Below are 7,758 nucleotides of genomic sequence, written 5' to 3'. Positions count from 1 at the left end.
AACCCCGAGAACTCTTCGCAACAGCCGGCGGGCTTCTTAGAGTTGCCGGGCACGTAATGCTCTTTTGTGCTCTGTGTTCTTGCTCGCATTATGCATTCTGCTTGGAAAACCCTGCTTTTTCTCCACTGGTAATCCTTAAAGCCCCAGCTCAAATGTTACCTCCTCTGTGAAGCCTTCCCTGACTCCCAAATGAGACTTAGGCATTCCTACTCCTGTAGAAGATATAATACATTATGGCGCTAAACGTCTTGAACTTGATAAATCAGCTTATTAGGTGTCACATGCTTTTCTTTCTTCCTTCCTCCTTCTCGTCTCTCTCATTTCTAGACAGTAGTTCCAGATCTTGGGAGTGTAAAATTTTTAAAAATAGTCGAAGGAAAACACAAGGTTACCGATTACTTATTTTGCCAAAGACAATTTTTAAAAGTACCTACTATTTTACAAAAGGAAGTACATTTTAATATAAAATGATAAGGCCATAATCTCTCAATTAAAAAAACATTAAATATATTTAGCTTTATGGAAAAACATTGCAATGATCCTTGAGGGAAGTGTAGAAGTAGATGGAAAAGAGAGGAACAGTAAAAGAATGCAGGAGGACGGGAAGGAGAAAGGGGGTTGGGAGAAGTGGGGAGTTGTCACATGAGCCCCAAACAGTGTCTTGTCCTACCAACTCCTCAACCGCTCCTTAAAATTTAATGTCTTGCTTCAGTTATTTGGCTACCCTACTGTTGAGTATATCTTCTTTCACTCAATTTAGAGATCAAAGAACAGTAGTGATCTATGATGGAGAACTATGGTCTCCAATGCACCCATTTTCAGGGGCCTGGACTACTGAGACAGAACGGCCCATACCTTAGTCCTCACTAACAAGAGACTTGATTGTCCAATTGAAGCAGGAGTCAAGTGCTGCATTATAATGCAGGTACTCAGGTAATAGTACCAGAACGTATTAGTAAGAAGCTAACAAAATAGTCTCATTTAAACATATATTTATTTACACATACTATAATAGGGCAGTGTTTTTCAAACTGGAATCCAATGACAGAGTCTGAGTTTTTCTACAAGTATGTTTTACATTCAGTTTTAGGCATATTCTGGAGTATCTGGATGACTGAATGGTAACAGCTGCCACATAATTAGGACGTGTATTTGAGTCTGTTTTTAAAACCAAGTTGGCACAAAGTAATACTACTTTGTCATGAGCTAGTGAGAAAAGAAATGAAGTGACCCTCCTCCTTCAAGGCTTACTGTACAACTGAAAATTTTTGTCATTTGAAAGTAGAAAGTGATGGGAAAGGAGAGTCCTCACAAGACACACATACAAGCATGCTGAAAATCAAGAGTGCACACAGGCCAGCCGGTAGTATGCTCAGTTTCTAAGGGCAGTTTTGTCTCAGCAAATATCATGTAACACATTAAATGAACATTTTCAAAATTTGTGCATAATTGGTAAATTGAATTTGTATAAGAGCTTTATGAACAGCAGAGTTCATATTTAGTTTTGTTTATATTTAGGAAATTGTAGTATAAAATTAATATAAATGATTGGCTCTGAGAAAGTTTTTGAGTTCCCTTACATATATTTTTCAGTTGAGAAACAGTGATAGAAATAATGACAGCAGCACATAGAGTATGTGCACTATGTGTATAATGTTTACTTAAATATATGATCTAGGAGTTGATGACTGTTGTGCATCCTTCCTTCTTGCTTCACTTCAATTTTCTTGGTTAGTTCCTTGGGGGTACCTAGTCTGAATGCATTTACCCAATTCATCCTTCCCTACCATTATAATGAAATAGAATAATTCTGATATGTATATATTAGTTCCCTACATTCTTTGAGGGTCTGGGCCTGGAAGGCAACCCTGGAGTGCTCTACCTTCCTCAGGTGCATAACTCAGTACCCAGAGAGATGATGGACTGCAAGAGGGCTGTGAAGAGACTGAACAGGATCGAGAATTGCCAAACAATCTTTATCATTTTGGTTACTATTGGATAGAAATATATTGAATTTGACACAGTGATCTGTGATCTAATCTTTATAATTTTTTCATGTGACTGATGGATGCAAATTATAAGTGTGTATATATCTATGTCTATACCTAGATATATGAGATGTGCTGTGCTATGCTTAGTTGCTCAGCCATGTCCAATTCTTTGTGATTGTAACCTAGCAGGCTCCTCTGTCCATGGGAATTCTCCAGGCAAGAATATCAGAGTGGGTCACCATGCCCTCCACCAGGGGATCTTCCCAACCCAAGGACTGAACTCAGGTCTCCCACATTGCAGGCGGATTCTTTACCATCTGAGCCACCAGGGAAGCCCAAGAATACTGAAGTGGGTAGCCTATCTCTTCTCCAAGGTATCTTCCCAACCCAGGAATCCAACTAGGGTCTCCTGCATTACAGGCAGATTCTTTATCAGCTGAGCTACCAGGGAAGCCCCAGATATATTAGATTTTATATATATTGGAGAAGGATATATATATATATATAATCAGCTCCCCAAGTATCAGCAACACAACTTGAAAAACAAAGCTTGAGTATATTACTTATCACAGCAAAGGAGAACATCTATTCCATAAAGATTTGGCAGTGTCTCAGAGGGAAAAAGGTAAGGATAGAATTGATTAAAATAGGGTGTTTGTTTTAAAAGTAGAGATTTCAGTGTGGAGACTTGACTAGGATTGAGTAAGACTCATGATACAACAGTCCAAGAGTGGTGGAAGCAGCAAGGCAAGAATTGAGGTAAGAAATTTAGAGAATCTTAGGGTGCAAACATTGTCAACGCTTTCCATTGAAGAGTTCGTGGGTCTTTTGAGTAATTCTTATGAAGGGTATTCAGTATGTGCTCAGTCACTCAGTTGTGTCCAACTTTTGCAATGCTTTGGACTGTAGCCCACCAGGCTCCACTGCCCATGCAATTTTTCAGGCAAGAATACTGGAGCGGGTTGCAGTTTCCTCCTTGAGGGGATCTTCCCAACTCAGGGATCGAACCCGTGTCTCCTGTATTGCAGATTGATTCTTTACCACTGAGCCATCAGAGAAGCCCTATTGGGTCTGTGTCTACATTAATTTTTTGGCATGTGGATGACCAGTTGTTCCAGCACCATTTGTTAAAAAGATATCTTTTCTCCTTTGTCAAAGATTATTTTTTGTTGGTCTGTACTAGGACTCTGTGTTGTTCCACTGATCTATTTGTCTCTTCTTGTGCCAATACCACACTGTTTTTACTACTGTAGCTTTTATAGTAGGTTTTCAAGTTGGGTAGTGTCAGTCTTCTGACTTTGTTCTTCAAGATGTGTTGGCTATTCTAGGTCTTTTGACTTTCCGTATAAACTTAGCATAAGTCCGTCGATAGCCACAAAATAATGTGTTGGGATTATGATTGGGATTGCACTGAATCTATAGAACATTGGGAGTGCTAATGTAAATAGTATTGTGTTTTTCATTTCAAACACCACTTGATCGTTGCAGGTATATAGGAAAGTGACACTTTTGAATATTAACCTTGTTTCCTGGGGAAGTTCTTGGGATGAGCAATCAACCTGTTTGCCTGGGCAGGATAGTCCTAAAAATAGAGAGATGCTCATGAAGACAGAGGAACAGCAAAGTTATACTAATATAGACAGTAAGCATAGTTTTGTTTCTCAGAGTCCAGGCTGAGTGTGGGGATAGGCAGCTTGGGCTTTCAGTTTTTCCTTAAATACACTAGTAATATCTAAGGTGTGACCATTCTGGATTTTCACTGTTGTTTGGGGTATCACAATCACATGTCAAGTTTCTGTCTATAGTTGTTCTGGTCCCCAAGTTTCCCACAGTGGTTATTTATATCTCTGTATCAGGCTTTTCTGCTCTTCCTGCTATATAGCCATTTGCTAGATTGTCATAATAACAGCTGTGATAGAGATCATAGATCTGAAACTGAAAAATAATACTAAAAGAAGTATTATGATCAGAATTTATATGTTTGATTATGATCAGAATTTGTGGTCCACTTCTCAGCTAGGAGCCATGAGTGCCTACATTAAACCAAGGGAATATATCCCATCCCTAATCTGAAGAGTCTGCCAAACCAGCTATGGGGTTGTTCTCCAAATTGCCCAAATTCAGATTTCTTGGTTTACTTCCTGGAGTTTTAGTAGTATCAAAGATCTACTTCTTTGATATGAAGGACTTCCCTCATAGTCTGTTGGTTAAGAATCCACCTGCCAATGCAGGGGACACGGGTTCAATCCCTGGTCCAGGAAGATTCCTCATGCCACAGTGCAACTAAGCCCATGTGCCCTGAACTCTAGAGTCTGCAAGCCACAATTAGAGAAAGCCTACATGTGACAATCAAGACCCAATGCAGCCAAAAATAAATAAATAAATCTTGGAGAGGACTGTAGGGATGTAGGCACAATATCCTACTGTTAAATTAGCTCACGTTCTCCCTCAAGAAGCCAGTCCTATATTTAAGGCAGTTCAGTTCTGAACCATGGCCCATTCAGTTGCATGAACTTCTGGGGCAAGAAGTTTTAAGTGGTTGTATTAGTTTCATAAGGCTGCTATGACAAATTGCCACAAACTTGGTGGCTTTATTCTTGCACAGTTCTGAAGCCTAGAAATCTGAAATGTGGCAGGACCACACTCACTCCAGAGGCCCTAGAGGAGAAGTGGTCCCTTCTTTTTTTCAGCTTCTTGTAGCTGCCCTTGCATTCATGGACTTGTAGACTCATTTCTTCAACATCTGCCTTCATCACACTGCTTCCTTTGTGTGTCTCTCAAATCTTCCTCTGCATCACTTTTTAAAAAATATTTATTTATTTATTTGGCTGTGCTGGGTCTTAGTTTCAGTATGCAGGATATTTAGTCGTGGCATGTGGGATCTAGTTCCCTGACTAGAGATCTAACCCAGGCTCCCTGCATTGGGAGCTCGGAATCTTAGCTGCTGGATGACTAGGGAAGTCCCTGTCTCACTTTTTTAAGAACACTTTTCTTTGGACTTAGGGCCTATCTAGATAATCCAGGATAAGTTCTCCTCTCAAAATCTTTATGAATATTTTGGGCTTAATATATACTGCAATATTCACAGATTTCCGAGATTAGAAGGTGGAAATACCTTTCAGGATCTACCATTCAGCCCACTGCAGTGGCATTGTCTAAATCGCTTGATATTCTCTGAACCACAGCATGTACGGTTTGCTCTACTTTCTGTGCCTTTAATAAAGCATGAAATGAAGAGGCCTGAGAAAAGGAAAAAGAAATCCAGAATTCCCAAAAAGCAGTTAGGGTTTCAGTCCTCTAATTGGAGACCCCTCCTTTTTTCTTTTTTGAATTATCTTCTGTTTACCCTTTTTCCTAGAAGACAAACTAATGGGGCAGAATGTATATCAGAGCCAATTCTGATAATGCCAATTACCAAAATTTTAGACAAAATATCTATAATGACTGAGTCTACTTTCATCAAAAACAGTAAATGTTACATCTGATTTACAAAAAAATAGAAACAATTTTTATAGAGGAAAAAACTGAAAGATAAATAATAATAGAGATATGACATACATTCTATACCATGAATATACTAAACATACAGGAAGAACATATATTTACAGAATATCAAGAATACCAACTAGTTTCTGATCTTAGAGGAAATGCTTTTAGGTTTTCACTGTTGAGAATGATATTACTTGAGTCAGTTGGAGTAAGGTTGATGAACCTAGATTCTGTTATACAGAGTGAAGAAGTCAGAAAGAGAAAAACAAATACCATATATTAATGCATGCATATGTAATCCAGAAAAAATAGTACTGTTGAAACTATTTACAGAGAAGAAATGGAGACACAGACGTAGATAACATACTTGTGGGCACAGCAGGGGAAAGGGAGGTTAGGACAAATTGAGAAAGTAGCACTGACATATATACACTATCACATGTAAAATATGTAAGTAGTGGGAAGCTGCTGCATAACACAAGGAGCCAAGCCTGGTGCTCTGTGACAACCTAGAAGAGTAGAATTGGGGGGGTGGGGGGGCGCTCAAGAGGGAAGGGATATATATCATATATATATATATATATATATATATGACTGATTCACATTGTTGTATGGCAGAGACCAACACAACATTGTACAGAAATTATCCTCCAATAAAAAAAAGAATACCAACTAAAGAAATTCAGTAAGTCTGGAGCAGGTACAACAAAACCTATATTTTAATGGAACTCCATAGGTTAAGTCTGATACACATCCTCACTTAAAAGCCACAGGCTTTGAAGATGCTAGATTAAAATTAATAAGAAGTAAGGTTGTGGCCAAGAAAAAGTTTACAATAATAACTAAAATTATAACCAATAATGCTAAACTGCTTTTGCCTAATATTCTCAGGCAAAGTACCACCAGAACTCTGATAAATAGAAATATCATGGAGACCAAAAGCCTTGAGAAATCTCTAGATACTTTCCATTTAGGATACAATTTCTGACATTTTTATGTTAGAAATATTTTGCCCATACAAATGTAACTTAGGGGAAACTGAGCATCTTTTCTAATTAGACAACTCTTCCTATGCATCTCATCAATAGTAACACTACTGCTGCTGCTGCTGCTGCTGCTGCTAAGTCGCTTCAGGCGTGTCTGACTCTGTGCGACCCCATAGACGGCAGCCCACCAGGCTCCCCCGTCCCTGGGATTCTCCAGGCAAGAACACTGGAGTGGGTTGCCATTTCCTTCTCCAATGCATGAAAGTGAAAAGTGAAAGTGAAGTTGCTCAGTGGTGTCCAACTTTTAGCGACCCCATGGACTGCAGCCTACCAGGCTCCTCCGTCCATGGGATTTTCCAGGCAAGAGTACTTGAGTGGGGTGCCATTGCCTTCTCTGAATAGTAACACTAAATAAACATAATAGTTTCTAGCACCTTTCTTCTAAGGTAAAAGAAAAAACAAATCTTTGACTGATTGAGGGCCTTTTGGAAAATATCAAATATACCTTTAGGTACAAAATATATCCTGAAAGTTATTTTATTTCATTTTACATTTAGGATTCAACCTTAGGAAGAAAACAAAATCAAAAGTCAAGAAATTTGAATACTTAAAATAGGATAGTTGGTGAAAAGAAACAGTATTTGGCTATTCATATGAAGGGAACAATAAAGCATCTAAAAATAAACACAGAAGGTAACATGACTCTCAAGAACCTCAGCTCCTTCATAAGTGAGGAATCTTTGTTTTCTTAAATAATCAAGAACATGATTAAAGTCAACACAAAGCACAGAAATCATTCTGGTAAAACATGAAATCTTTTTTATTTGGAAGATTACATAAAATAACCCTTCACATTGTAGGTGAAGAAAATAAACAATAAATAGTGTCATGTACTATGCTGCTGCTGCTGCTAAGTCACTTCAGTCGTGTCCGACTCTGTGCGACCCCATAGACGGCAGCCCACCAGGCTCCCCCGTCCCTGGGATTCTCCAGGCAAGAACACTGGAGTGGGTTGCCATTTTCTTCTCCACTACATGAAAGTGAAAAGTGAAAGTGAAGTCGCTCAGTCGTGTCCGACTCTAGCAACCCCATGGACTGCAGCCTACCAGGCTCCTCCGTCCATGGGATTTTCTAGACAAAAGTACTGGAGTGGGGTGCCATTGCCTTCTCCGAATGTACTATGCTAGGCCCTTGAAATACAAAATAAATGTGACATACTCTAAATCGTTCAAGATTTTACAGCCTAGGTAAGGAAACAGGTATGACTTTTTTTTTAAGTGAAAGAATGTGAC

This window comes from Bubalus bubalis, chromosome X (genome assembly GCF_019923935.1).
Source record: "Bubalus bubalis isolate 160015118507 breed Murrah chromosome X, NDDB_SH_1, whole genome shotgun sequence".
Classification (NCBI taxonomy): domain Eukaryota; kingdom Metazoa; phylum Chordata; class Mammalia; order Artiodactyla; family Bovidae; genus Bubalus; species Bubalus bubalis.
Note: the sequence above shows the minus strand (reverse complement) of the source record.